This window comes from Pomacea canaliculata, linkage group LG8, assembly GCF_003073045.1.
Source record: "Pomacea canaliculata isolate SZHN2017 linkage group LG8, ASM307304v1, whole genome shotgun sequence".
NCBI classification, from domain to species: domain Eukaryota; kingdom Metazoa; phylum Mollusca; class Gastropoda; order Architaenioglossa; family Ampullariidae; genus Pomacea; species Pomacea canaliculata.
This window is the reverse complement of record NC_037597.1, coordinates 26,684,262-26,699,389: the sequence shown is the minus strand read 5'-3', so window position 1 is coordinate 26,699,389 and position 15,128 is coordinate 26,684,262. Positions and strand designations below refer to the sequence as shown.

General features: G+C 42.5%; 1 protein-coding gene and 1 long non-coding RNA gene across 2 annotated transcripts in view; one reads left to right on the top strand and one right to left on the bottom strand.

Moving 5' to 3' along the window:
• Positions 1-15,128, bottom strand: part of LOC112570046 (sodium channel protein type 4 subunit alpha-like) — an 85,372-nt gene that overhangs the window by 44,436 nt on the left and 25,808 nt on the right. The window contains 1 exon segment of the mRNA XM_025248236.1: positions 12,282-12,397. The gene's annotated coding sequence lies outside the window, so the exon portion shown is untranslated.
• On the top strand, positions 4,152-9,016 carry LOC112570048. The gene is made up of 5 exons (XR_003100581.1): positions 4,152-4,561; positions 5,790-5,955; positions 7,551-8,156; positions 8,567-8,618; positions 8,855-9,016. It is a non-coding gene; the product is annotated as an uncharacterized LOC112570048 (long non-coding RNA).

The following is a 15,128-nucleotide window of genomic DNA, read 5'->3' as shown; positions in this document are numbered from 1 at the left end:
CGCACCACCGATTGCTCTCGGTTGGCTTGGTTACATCATTCACTTAATACTAGACTTCTACCTTAAAATGCGGTGCATTTTATTCTTGACTATAAGCATACTTAATTGTTTAATTAATTGATTAATGCTATGGTCAGCGTTAGGACATGAAGAGGTAACAATAATTAATTTAATTGAATTGAATAAACACTATCCCAGAATCTGTAACATGACATTTCAATTAGTCGGTGATGAAACAGCTTCCATGATTCAACTCATTTCTAAAGCTTCATTTGTCAATAATTAATTAAAATGAACTGCTAGCGGCCGATACGCCTTGGTGCATCTCACACGTGAGCGCCATGCAGGGCCTCAGTCGCAAAAGAACCAATAAAATGGACGAAACTATAGATTGCAATTAAAATATACAGAAAGTGTTAAATCTAGAGTACACACACATATATATATTTATAGGTAAAGAGAAAATAAAATTATGTTTCGGTATAAAGAAATAAGATTTGTTAGCTACAAGCCGCTATGTGGCTATGGCATGCATAATGAATGTATTTTTAAAACACCAATGGCGTAGCGCTGTTTTGGTCACGTGAAGGGTCTAACTTAGTGATTAATAAACTCCGATTGGTCAATAATTGTGGGGCACTGTACGGGATGAATTCCCCTCGTGACGCCATAGGGGACTCGATCCGTTCGCACATTCCGATCCAACTAGCGATTCATCAATATTTCCCTGGCTAGTGCATGCACTAAAAGTACGGACTGGCTTGTGTCATTGCTGGAAGCCGCATTAATATTTGGACATTCTTCTCCAGGCCCAGAGTACACAAGCATTTGTAGTTTCGAATAAAATAAAAAGACCTCACACACATGCTTAACCTACATCCTACATTTGGTGAGGATTGACAGTAGTTTTATTACCTACATCTGACTAGGCTTGACCTACATGCTATTCTACATCTTACAGTAGGCCTATTACCTACCTGCATCTTACATTTGACCTTATGTACAGCTGACTAGGCTTGACCTACAGATTATCCTGCAACCTACAGCTGACCAGGCTTGACCTACAGATTATCCTGCAACCTACAGCTGACGAGGCTTGACCTACAGATTATCCTGCAGCCTACAGCTGACCAGGCTTGACCTACAGATTATCCTGCAGCCTACAGCTGACCAGGCTTGAGCGACTGGCATCGCACACCATACATATGGATTAGCCAGTCACGCCACAGCACAGTCGCGTCGATAAATAATTCCATACCTGCTCTTTCTTTTTTTATTCCTTCTTCGCAATTATTCTTCACTTTAATCGTGGTACCACCTTTCGTTAGCTTCTTCCCCTTTTCTTTTTCGACGGTAATGGTAATTATCTTTATTGGTAAGTCATTATAAAATGTTTATTCGAAAGACCATTTGCTGTCTGTAAAGTAGTTTACTTTACATAATGTATGAAATTGTAGGGCTGTAGAAAGGAAATCAAGAACATGCAATGTTTTGTTGGGTTTGCGTTTCCCCCCTAGTGTCAATGATATAGTTAGTGTGCCTACTGTGCGGGACAAACGGCGAAAATCAATGGGATAAACGTGCATACCGCGGGAATCACTCGCCGGTAGGGGTGGGTGGGTAGCAGTCTCAGACGAGGGATGGCGAGTGCGCGGTGTCTGGGAAGTGAACCAGGTCGTTGCTGTGGATGATGACAGGCTTCAGCAGATAATAATAACCCTTTGTGGGGTTTTCTTTTTTACAAGGGAAAAAATGATACGATAGAAAGAGCTCTTATCAGGATGGAACACTTCGGGAGATAGATGACAGGGGAGAGATGGGGGAGGAGAGAAAACCCAGGTTGAAAGGGAGGAATAATCAATAGGATATGAGGTCACTTCTATCTGGGGCAATGGCAAGTGTCCAGCCTGAACAAGGGCGAGCATGTGACTGTGTGACACATATCAGCATATGACACAGGTGAACATCGCCACACAGGTGTTCCTACGCTGTAGTCTGCTTTGTTTTACGTTCTGATGGGACGGGAAGAGAGGGCGCCACCAGTCAGGCTTGTATTTCCATCGGTCTCTTTATTATTCCCTTATTGCTGAATACTGTTGGATGAGAGGGCTAGAGAATAAGTTCAGAATTTTGTTTTGATAGAGAAACTAGCAGATATGCCCGCGAGAAACCTCTTCACATGACAGACTGTGAGCGCTCAGTGTGCTCGCAAACATGATCAAGAACAGCAAAGAGGGGATGGGTGTGTAAATGTGTTTCTGGTGACGGAAAGACAAACTGTGATACTGCCGGCTGTCATACATCTCTCTCTCACACACACACACACAGAGTACACTCTAAACGACATCGTTGTCAGAATTTCCTCTGCATGCTAGACATTTTAGCTGGGAGCCATGACGAGCGAAAACGAGTAAAATAAATATTAAAAGATTTTCCAATGAGTATTAATAGAAAAACTTACGTACCAAACATCTCACGACCTCCTAGCAAGCAAAATTAGTACCGCTATAAAATGTAGCCAGGATCGGACCACACGTGGTGGGTTTGCATACTGTTCACACACATACATCACACACACGCACACAGACACACGCCACAATCAGCCTTATTTGCAAGATTAAAATGAATTAGTTGTAACGAACTTCGGCTGGTTACAAGTTGCGGGGTTGTTAGGGTGCATTCATCTCCATGTCTGGTGACTGCAAGTGTTGGAGAGAAAGCAGTTCAAGTATATGTGGACCGGTTGGAACTGGAAGTCCATCCATTATACCCGGTCTGCACCTTGTTGTCGTGCGTTCACACGCAGAGAATCGATAAGCTAGGAGTCGATATGGCCCTACAGCTGAATTTGTGTGAAATACATCAGTAGCCCTGGTCTTCTCCTACACCCAGAGCCCAACAAGAAAAGAGGCAAGCAGAGAGAGAGAGCAAGCACTTAGTGACAGGCTGAAAAACATAATGATGTGGCGCCACAGATGGTCTACTGATGAATGGAACCTGATGAGAATAGATGGTAAGAGTGGGAGAATGAATGCGTGTGTACCTACGTGTACGTGTGTGGGCGCGTGCTAACAATCACATGCACATTCAGGAAGATGGACATCTTAGAAGAAGGAGTATGTTACAAGCAGTCGACGGAGACCAGGGTGGACATCAGTGTATTTATTTCTTTCTCCGGGCAGAAGGTTATTCTCTCACTTCACTCATTGATGACGAAAACCTCCTCAGTCTTAATGAGGATAATTTCCGGTCCCGACAGGGTAGTTCGCCCAGTGCTTGCTGTTGTTTCCCTTTTTAATCGCCTTGGCTGTGACGTAAGTATTCGATTGGAGTTATCGACCGTTTGGCCCCAGCCCTCGTGGCGGCGCTCGTCTCTTGTATTTAGGATCAAGTGGCAGAACTCTCGCGAGCCAAAGGACCACATGATGGCAGACACATCGAAGTTTGGATGACCTGGACTGGACCTTGTTGATCGATGTATAGAACAGAACTGGCCCTAGCAGAACCATTGAGTACTCTTTCCAAGCTCTTCGATTCTGCTCTCTTCCTAGAACTTTGGACAAGTTTTTTTTTACATGTTTACTTTTGTCTTCTGCCCACGCGCTTAACAACACGTATATTACACAGTCCGCACTCCGGTCTCCATTATACACCCCACACACCGCCCTGTTTTTCCAGCCATATCACAGTGTTGCTGGTACTTGTTCTATTCTCTTGAGAGCAAAAGCAATTAATTTTTCAACCTCTTTCACAATTTTTCCTAAACTAATTCAGTTCCCACGCAACGGACGGTTCGCCCAAGTTCTCCATTTGTTGCGGCTGAACTGTGTGTTCTTGTGTTTTAGGCCGTCTGTTGAGACATCATCATCGAGAACATCACGCCTGTAGTTAAATGTGCTTCCTGAATGTTAAGCAAGTACAAACTCTTTATAAAATGTTAGAAATCTTTTGACACTTCTGTGCGATCCTCCCGGCTCCCTCAGAGGCTTTAGGGAGCGATCGCGTGTTTTGAACCTTCACAGACTGGGTGTACCTGTTTCACAATCCTCCAAACATTCCGGCCGGTAAAAGAGGAGGAGGAACTAGAAGAACAAGGAAGGAGTAAAAAAAAGAAACTAACAAGGACAAGTAACCTTTTAATGTTTCAGTCCTGCATGATGTCCTCGCTTTGTCAGCTGATGATGACCTGTAACTGTTACTTTGATCTTTCTTTTTCTTTGTTTTGGTTTTCGTTTTGATTGGCGATCCTCTTCTTGATTTAATTCTTTTGTTAATATGTCTTAGCCTTTTGCATACACTGTTTAATTAAGGAAGGAACATAAGATAATCACTGCTTCCTAATTTTGTAATCGATGAGTGGATGAATCAGGTTCATTTTAACAGCCATCCATAAGTAAAGTCCCATTGTGTTATATGCCTGCAGGCTCGAGGGTGCTGACAGAACTCTTCCGATGGGACATCTATCTCCATTTGTTGAAGCTGACTTTTGAAGATGGAGTCCAGAGCGAAGAATCTTATAGCAGGAGTGGACAATTATGTTCACTGTTTGTGTCTACCCCTGGTAAGTTATTGTCGCAGCAAATGGATAAGAAAGAGAGCCCACTGATCTGTCCCAATGGTGGATCAATGTCCCGCTAGTTCCCCTCTGTCCTCCCTAACTTCGTTTCCATCCTCACGGCATCCGTTGCCCGACAGACCCGCCTCACCATTTCAAGTCTTGGATCATTGCTCCTCAAGATGTCATTTTCCCCCTCCTCCCACGTGCTAACTCAAAGCCTCCCCGCGCCCGTGACAACACCGTAATGATGCTGTCATTTACTTAATCACATTGCAGCCCGGCAAAGAGACTTGGAGGCTAGTGTGTGTAACTTTCGCTCTCTGGCCGAGCGCTGGGCGAGGCTCGCAAATCTCTCCGCCATCGACTCTACTCTTCAGGCTGCCGGAGAAAAGGTTACTCTATTTGTAAAACGCACCGAGTGCTCGTTGATGGAGTCATATAACACAGCTCGTGCCCCCAGCCCACCCTGTTCCCATTATCTCCAGCAGCCACCTCCTCTCTGCCTGTCGGCCATGTTGGTCCTGCGGGCTTCCTAGTCTTGCCCCGCCTGGTCGTGGCCGAGCATCCAGCCGCTGTTCGCGTCCTATCTGATGCTATGTGCTTCATGTTTCGGTGATATAAGCTTTGATATACAACTGCTTTATTTGCTGCTTATTCGTGTACGCAAAGGGGACATTAATAATGCTCGAAGTTGTAACCCAGCACGATGTTATATTACGCGCCACGAGTCTGCATGGAATTGCAAGAAAAGCTGGAATAAAATATTTTCTCTCAGAGTAGATAAATTTTAATAGTTTATTACAATATTAACTACTACTGTTGGTTCCAAATAACTACAAGGTAATTTGTAAGGCAACAAGTATTCCGAGAATGACAAGACAAAAACATTTGAAGCAAAGCAAACAATGATAATAATATAATAGTATAATAGAGAAAAACGAGTGCCGCATGAATGTACATTGTTTTATCTTTTTTGAGTAAGAACTGTGTTATGAAGCAGATTTCACAGTGAATAAAAATTAAAGGCTTTTCTGGAAACAGAATGCTTCCTTTTTTAGTACTGCACTCACTCACTCCCTTTCTCGGAGAGAGGGAAAGTCCTTTAGAGGAAATGCTGCAAGAGTAGATGTAAGTGTCTGGGGAGATATAAAAATGCATCCTCGTGGAATACAAAAATGCAATACTCATTAGTGCAGTTATGTAACCGCTCTATTTTGCCTTGTGTTTTTAGGCGGACACCTCGTACTTTATGCTGGCCGACCAGCCGACCGCCCACCACCTGACTGTTGGAGCCAGCAGCCAAGCAGCAAAGATCGATCACCCACAGGGCCATGCATCTGGATGCTAGCGCCCTCTGCGAGAAGTAAACATGTGAGGAGAAGTCATCGGACTCTCCTGTAAGACGATTTGTAAATTTTTAGTGTTGAACCGCCAACTCTGACTTCCATTTTTTTCAATCGTTTCCATCAACAGACACCATGATGTTTTGAAAATACTTCAGTTTGCTTAAATGTTCTTTTCCTCTGGGTCACTTCTTAGTTTTGTACAGTGTGGACATGATTAGGTCAGCAGGCACCTGTTGGCTCAAGACTTGCAGGTATGATGCAGGTGTGCTTTTACCTCTCTATCTAGTTTATACATCAAAGTCTCTGGTCTCTATGGACAGTAAAGACAGAACGACTGCACAAAGAAAAGGTAGCAGCAAACTGAATATATAAGATTAGAGATAACACAAATTACTGCAGGGGCCAGAGGTTCAGCATGTTATTGAGTGATAGTAGAATGGTTAGTAAACTAAGAATTTTCATCAGTAGAATCGACTGAATCGTGGATCCTTAGGCGTCCGTCACGGATCACCGATCTTTAGGTGTCAAATCATCATTGTTCTACAAGAGACGAAATATTTTGTGAATTTTATATTTTTATTTAGAAACTATAAAAATAGTAAGCTTTGCACAGCTGCATGCTCCTCCAGTTCCTTTAAAGTCAGGCGTGGAAAAACAAATGGAAGTGGAGACTAGGTTGACAGAGGGCATAGCGTGCATATCAGCTGTGAACGAACTGCAGCTGTGCACGCACGAGGCGGATGCTCGTTGGTGCTTTTCTCTGCGTTCCCTTCATGAGCGCAAAATTGCATATTTCATTATATTCTGAATAGTCCCTGGAGTGCAGATCAGCACCATGTCACACATTGTATATGAACCCAAAGGATAAACAGCTCAGCACCCTGTGAGCTTTTCCATATAAGGAAATCATCTAGTACCTTTCATCTGATCTCATCCGTCCAGAATATACCATTATTCAGCTTTTCTATTACATGACTTTGTTAAGAAATATGTAATATGTTCTGACTGTCTTTTGAGCAATACCTAGCTTGTTCAATGTGTGAAATGCTGACGGCAGTAAGGGTGGTTGGAACAGTTTGAAGATTGCATTGTCGTCAGGGTAACGGAAATGTACTGATCACTTTGCCAAGCAGCATGTGCTCTAATAAAAAGGACAAGAGCAAAAATAAAAGTCTTTTAAGTTTATAATAATAATAAAAATTCCCTTTCATTGTGAGCGATTTCACTGGCTCATTTCCTCAGCCACTTACTTCGCGTGTAAGAATTATTTTCTTTACAAAATATTTTTCTTTCAATGCAATTTATTATCTGCGTGTTCCCTTTCCTTGCACGAAAGACCGCTTGAAATAATTATTTTTCTTATTTTGTTTTACCTGTAATGTTTTAAAATGATTTTTCAAAAATATTGAATTGCATTGCACATGTAAGGTAAATGAAACTATTATTTAGTGCGCATTAGAACTGCTTTGGAGTATTATTTATTTAATCGGTCCAACAAGTATTTCTCTCTCTCACACTCACACCTGCTCGCTGTATTTGCTACCTGTATATGGTGTGGTTCGTTCCAATGTTCCTGTCTCCGTCCCCTAAAGCTGTGATTCACGATGATTGACTCAAATTTCACTGGATACAATAATTATTTACAGAAATGGCGCTGACTTCACCTCTCCAAACGACCATTCTATGTTATGGAGTCTCAGGTTCAAGTTCACTGCATTAAAACAGAAAAAACAAGTGTCCGGCGCTTTCTAACGAGTGTGGGGCTCTGTAAAGGATGACGACCGCTAAGCGTCCCACGCAGCAGTGGCGGACTTAATTTCCACCTCACTTGTGCGTGCCCCTGGCCGCGCGCCCAATCCAATTTCGTTGTCCGGAGAGCTCCACAGACAAACCACACGACATCCATATTCATGACTGCTTTCTCCCCTCCTCTGCTGCCTTCCCTTTTCGAGGATTTATAGCCTCCACACACTTCAGTACGACAAGTTCAAGTCGCCATCTACAGCCAGACCTCATGTTACAATGGTTTTCTTCATTAAAAAACAACTTACATACTACAGCGGAACCGGAGCTTGGATGAGGGGAAACAACTCCCATGCAACTATGGCGAAGCAGACGTGAATGTAGCTGTTCTGAGCTGCGCTCAACCTCTAGGAAACTAGGACCGACAGTAGACCCCTCTGTGGTTAAATCAGAACTGTTAATGGCCATAATCACAAAAATGGCTGGCGATGTGTGCCCGACTGGCGAAGGTAATTTTCTGGGTTAATTGGGAGTGCTTCCCATTGTGAGTGAAGCTAGAATATGGAAGCATGAGACTTTGAAGGAGTTATTTCTATTGCTGAAATTGAATTAAGGTGCATTATCACTGAACACGTTACACAATTTTGTGTGGTATAAATGGCACAATTGCTGTGATGAGGACGAGATTATTGCTTTCTTCCAGAAGACAAGCATCTTTTTCAATCGATACGAAGGTTGTTTTTGATCGAACTCAATAAAATTAACAACCCGGCACTGGCAAAAACTAACGCTGTTCTCTTTTGTAGACTTGAAACTAAGAATAAGAAAAAGAGAAAAATTATGAAAAGTGTGAATTATGGATATGAGGAGAGGAATAAAACGGAGAATGATGTTAAGGGTTTTCATTACTCTCCAACAGCAGGTGAAGTGTGAAGTCTATCACAACACATGCAGATAACAGGCTCTTTAAAGTTAAGTATTCTTCGTTAAGTCTCATTCTAGCTATAAGTAATGGAGGCTGGGGTCATCTACAAGTCTCTTAGTTCCTTTACCTTCACTTCTGTTTTTCTCCTGCCACTTTATTTTTATTGCAGGCTTTATGGCTATTCTTCTCTATGATTGTGAAATAGAAATGTTTGTTTGACTTTAGGATTGGTACTTTGTCTTACTGCCAGTCAATGTAATTTATCAGCCTCTTCATCCCCAGATTTACACATCCAGCCCTCTGTTTTATAAGGCAGAGGTGAGGAGAAGGATTTCAATTACGACAAAAAGGAAATTATATTATGTGAAGAGACCATCAAGGTGAAAGAAATGGATCCATAACGATTTCGGCTATATGGTCTCTGTTGCATGCCGGGCTGAATGTCATCTCTGCCTAAACCAACTGGGGCTCCTCATGGATGAGGACGATGACATCAAACTCTTCTTGTGGTGATGAAACGAGCATTAACGTTCACACCATGGGTACTTCTGTAACTTGCACCGATCTTCTTGTAAGGGAGTAGGGGTGGGTGGGAACTAGCACCGTAGTCCCAGCATATTCCTCTTGAAGGAAACAAAATTTTCGGTGACACAGAAATTACCGTTGCCGAAATAGAACTCTTTCACAATGAAAAATTTTTATAAAACTAGATTATGGAAGAAAAACAGAACGAGAAACATCGTCTGGTGATCGTATCGGAACACGATGCAGACAGTCCCGTGCCATGCCGACGGCTTGTCCCGTAGTTCTGGCCGCACTTTGCATGCATCTGTGCATCGATTGCCTTGGCCTAACCCTGTCCTTCCTTCAACAACAACAACAGCAGCAGCAGCAACAACAACACTCTAGCCAGCCACCTCTCTAGCTCTTCAGCTGCGTTGTAAAGAACAAACAAACAGAGCGAAGTAAACTGTAACTGATGCTCCTAAGGAGCCCTCTACATCTGAAAAGGCAACAAGGCACGACAAATGGCGGCTCACTGTAGACTTCTTGGAATGTATTTCTGAAATATTTGTTTGTTCTAGCTATTTCAGAGCTGGAATCTATCTGCCTTACTAAAGACGATTACTTTCATCTTGTCTAATAATTTTACTCTTGTTTTACAAACTTTATCAGTCGTATGTTACATTGTGAAGTTGTTGAAGTCGCTCACTTAAAAAAAACAACTTTTGTGCCAGAAATATAGATGATTGAGCAGTTTAAAACTCAGGCTCAACACTGCGTTCACGAGGTGTAAATAAAATGCAAAATTACTACAGAAAAAATCTATTAAACAAGAGGAAGAAGAGAAAAGGATAAAAGAAAAAAATAAAGGAGGAGAGAGTATAGTTGTCTCTACATCACCTCCGCTCGCAGTGCAAACCTTCACTGAGAATATTGTCTAACACGTCGTTACATTTTTACACGACAGTCAACTCGCATTCGATAAAGAAAGCCCTTCAATGAGATTTCTCCCTCACACTCAGTCCGTGCCACAAGAAGAGCCAATCCCAGGAATTTTCCTTCCAGCCTCGCGGATATGAGCGTTAGGTTTCAAACCGTTTGATACCCGGATGCTGTCGGTGGAGGCGTCCGAGGAAACAACAGAGCCCCGTCATTATCTTTCACAGACCCTCGCCATTCCGAGCCATCCTGCCAATCGATGCGCTACAAGGAGAGAGTGTGCCCTCAGAAACTTGTATTAATCCGACAGTTTGATGGAGCGATCACCAGACACCCATGTGCTGCATCGGACCGAGTGCAGGGCTGGCCTCCGGTAGGAGGAAAGGGGCTTTGCATGATTTACGATGGGACTGCAGACTGTTTGTTATTGTTGGAGATGCTGTTGTTGTTGTCATTATTTTAATAATGAGGACAAGGAAAACGATAACCATATTGTATCAGATGCAGCCTTAATCGATAAAAGTGTGTATGTGCGCATGTGTGTGTGCGTGCGTGTGGATGAACAAACGTCCTATAACTCCAGTCACAAAAAATGTATGTTTGGTCGTCTTTTAATATTGTCTGCACCTGTTACGAGATGACACCAGATGTTGTAGACTGAAGTAGGTCTTCACTGAAAGTATTCGCTTCAGTGTTTTATTTATAAATAAAGGAATTTTAAGACGATTATTATTATTATTATTATTATTATTATTATTATTATTATTATTATTATTATTATTATTATTATTATTATTATTATTATTATTACGTCTAGCTAGCGAGTTTATTGACACAACTTGCCGCTTGCTGACTGTCGGCACAGTCGAGTGTGGAGCGCACCATAGTCTGTGGTGAGCACGAGGCTGGGAGACAGTCGAAAGTAATGTCGCTGATTGTCAGCGAGGTGAATATGCATGAGGTGGGAGCGACGGCTACTGTCTCTGCACGCGAGCCAGGCCGTGCTGCAAGTGATGCCAGTCGACACGGCCCTGCAGCACGACTGCTTGCTGGACTGTCCTTCCTAGTCTCCTCATTACCAAAGTGCAAGGCCGTGCGATTCTGGCTTGGATCGGCCCCAGGAAGGATTTTCCGCCTGTTGGTGTGTGTGTTTTGCGCGCGCGTGCATGGTTGATAATGCGTGTGACCGTGCGATCTCTCATGCGCTGCGTGCATATCTGTGCAGGGCGACGTGAGTGCGTGTGTGGGTGTTCATGCGAGAGAGTGCGTGTTGACCCATGTGCACGCGCGTCTGCGCGCTCGCGTTCGTGTGACTTTTTTTTCTGCTTTATTTTAAAGCATGTAAGACGTATGAATGTGTTCTATCTTTGTATATACGCGTGTGTGTTGGGGTGTGAGTACTGCTTATGCAATATTCTGTGCACACGGAAGACAGTATACTGCTTGGTCATCAGATATGCGAGGATACTAGGTTAATAGAGAAGCCACACCATCAGCAGTGTTCACTAGTGGTACCCTCTCACATTCTGGTCAGTTTGGTCTTACATCATCATACACCACCGCGCGTACATCAAACTGTTACGCATCATCTTCGATAGATCATCAGCACCCCGAATAATTAATCAACACTCTCCTACTCACCCCCTGAGATTTTTAAAATAGAATATGGGGAGAAAGACAGATATGTCTTGTCATGGTATAAAGAAATCAAGAGCAGAGCGAGGTAGTTTGTTGCTATCAGAAGAATGTTCAAACACAAAACCATAAACAACATGTAAAGAATTTGAGAAAAGAATTCACAGTGTTAAAAAACAGCAAACTTTATAAACTTGTACAATTAATTCACATGAACGATGTTTACTACTGGACAAAAATTCCAGTTGAGACAACAAAACTGCATTAAATAAATTTATTATTAAATAATGGAAAAATGTGTTTGACCTACTATGGAACTTGCATAAGAATCTTTTTGATGAGGGCTGGCTGGGACAGCTTATCTCACATTTTACAGATTGATGTTGTCATTTATGTCGCTCGCAAACAAATAAAGAAGAATTTAGTGAAGGGAAATGAAGAGGGTGGTGATATACTTCTGTGATTTTTTTCAATTTTAGTGTTTGTTTACTTTCCATTATTTGCAGTTATTTTGTGATGTGAAATGTTTAAAATAATAGAAACAAACATTAGGTCCATGACAAAATAATAAATCAGGAATTAACATAAATATACAATGATATAAAGGGCAGACAACAAATCAAGCCCCTACCTTTGCCGAAGAAAACGATTTGTTGGTATCTTTGAGGTAATCATATCCATACAGCGGTGGCCTGGCGTTTTGAATGTTTCCTCTCCAACAGTTTCTAACGACAATATTCACGACTCCTGCAAAAACAGCAAAACACGCCGGTCTCGATCAACAAATTAATTATATTTGATTAGCCCTTAGATATAGAAAATTACACTACGGGGTTACTTTCAGAGACCGTAAAAACATTCTCCATCATTACTCGTGAACATGGATCATCATCAATCAATAATCATCATCACTGAGCAAATAATATGGAAAGTTTCATATCTATTTTTTTTAATTGAAAAAATCGGACAGCAAATTTCCACGTGGTCCTGTCCTAGCTGTAACAGGGAATACGACCAAGCTTTTAAATGCCGCAATTATTATCAGAATTTTGGGATAAGAGCAAATACCTCATTTCTCAGTAAAACTCTGGAAAAGTTTACATGTTTTGCACAAATAAACTCGTTCTTGTAATAACCGCGTTCTCTGATGGCGTCAACAATTAGAATGTATGCTCTAATGTTCACCCGTGTTCGCTTACCTTCCCCATTCACAGAAAAAAAAAAAAAAACCCGCGCAAATAATGACCTCAAATTAATGGCCTCATTCCATTAACCTGTCGACTACACTGAGCTTAATTTCATCATCCCACTCGGTATCGATCTTTAAGATACGGTAGCACAAAGAGCGCATTGGACGCCTGCTACGGTATTGTTTAGTCTGCTATCTCCTGCCACACAACTTGAGAACGGAATCAGTTTACATGATATCGTACTGAAACCTGAAACAACATCAACGCCGATGGTAATGAAATAGGGAAGGCCAAAGGTCAGCAGTGATGATGACGTCCGTTGCAACGATGGGGATGGCTGCAGGTGAAAAACACATTCTTTGAAAGGATGTTTTACTGACCTATAACACGGCGTAAAATTAGTGTCTTCAGGTGGAAGGAATTTCCTTCACCAGGGTCTTCACAAACGTCCAGCCAGAAAAGACTTGCTGGACGCAAGAAATCACGATTTCTGAAGACAAAAAGAAAAACTGGCATGCTGGTTACCTCACAATGTTCAAGCTACGAAAAAGGTCAAGGTAACATGATCAAAGAGTGGTCCAGAGAGTACAGTGAGATCTCAATGTCAGCTGCGACCCTAACGAGAAGACCTGCTACTTTCCTCTGTACACGTCTGCCGAAAGATGGATGGAGACCCGGAAATAAGGAAGCTGACTACCCTGAAATAAAGTGCTGTATCGTATGAGCAATCCAATGCCAAGATTGATGCTAACGTCTGGCTGATATTGAAAGGAAAATTGTCATCTTCATTTTTCTTTTCGTTGTTGCGACTGATTTCCCCTCAGCGATTAAAAATAAACTCATCCCTCCCTTACACAGAGACTCTGAGCAAAAGGACCCCCGTTGCCCGTCGACTGTTCAAGGACCTGGGTGTGTGCTCTTTGCCACTGAACCAACAGGCTAAAACTTGGAAGGAAAGGCCTGCCACTCTAAGTGAATAGCTTTTGGCTTTGTTCTGGAATCGACGAAACAGTTTCCTATCCTCTCTACCCCTCTCCCTGCATACCCTGCTCTGCTCGCTACCTTTCCCCCACTACTCTCACCCGCTGCGATCCTGTGCTTTCAAAAACTGTTACTCTGACACTTCCAGCCGACAGGAGAAAAGAAATCCCATCTTCGATCGCGAGTGCCCAGCCTCAAGTGTGCTTTTTCCGCAGCAGGTAACGTGATATTTGTTGACGGGTGTGCAAGACCTCCAGGGAATGCAAGATTGGCAATACGAAGACAGTACAGCAAATACGAAGAAGAAAAAAAACATTCAGAAGAAGTGTTTTTCGGGTTTGGTGGAGTAAACTGGCTTGGGGGAGGTGAGTAAAGACACCTATCTCTCTCTCTCACACACACGAACGCCTATTTCTCTAACCGATGAAATCATCGTCAACTAATCGCAAGTCAGGTCAGGTCTCAAGTTGATTGCCAAGTAATGTCATTATTCGGCACGTGCGGTCAAGTGTGACAGCGTGTTCCTAAAAAGACAAATCGATTGACAGCAACCTCTTTTGCCATTCTTCTCAGGTGACACATCTGACGGTCGATGTTGCGAATGGCCACATCACAATGTCTCCTGGTCCACAAAAAAGTGCTTGATCTACTGACCGCCATTCGTCAGGATATTGACCGAGAGCATTTCTCGCTTAACCCTGATGTTAGTCTGACGCCGAGGCGATAATTTATTCACAAGTCGAGGCCCACTCATTGCTGTTGTTGTTGGTGTTGGTGTTGTTATTTATGTTTGTTTTTCCTGTGCTTGTACAGGCAACCAACAAGTTTACAATAGCTGCAGCGGCATTGTTGCTGTAGCCATCGTTCTGACAGTGTAAGTATAAGGGAGGCTACAGTGAATGTGATGTCTGGACGGAAGGAGTTCTGTTTCTTGACTGTTACAGTTTTCACTGGATTTATTCTATCTCAACAGTTTTGAATTTCTGGCCAAACTGAAAGCAGTTTTGTTGATGTTCCACAATCCACGCAAAACCATGACAACAGATTCAGATTTAGTGTCGTCATTATCATCATCATCGTCGTCGTCCTCAAATGTCCAATAGTTTCGAGTGGTATTTCATTTTCCTTCGTGCAGCTTTTTAAACTCAAACCGCTGACCCTGATCAGAGCTAACCGCTCATTTCATGACTAACGCTAAGCTGTCAGCTAAATTGGTTTTGAAATAGCTACCGGCGAGCCTCTGTAGACAACAATGCTAAGTCAAGTTCTAGTCCAGATCGTACAGGGTTCATTCACATTCTAAGCCG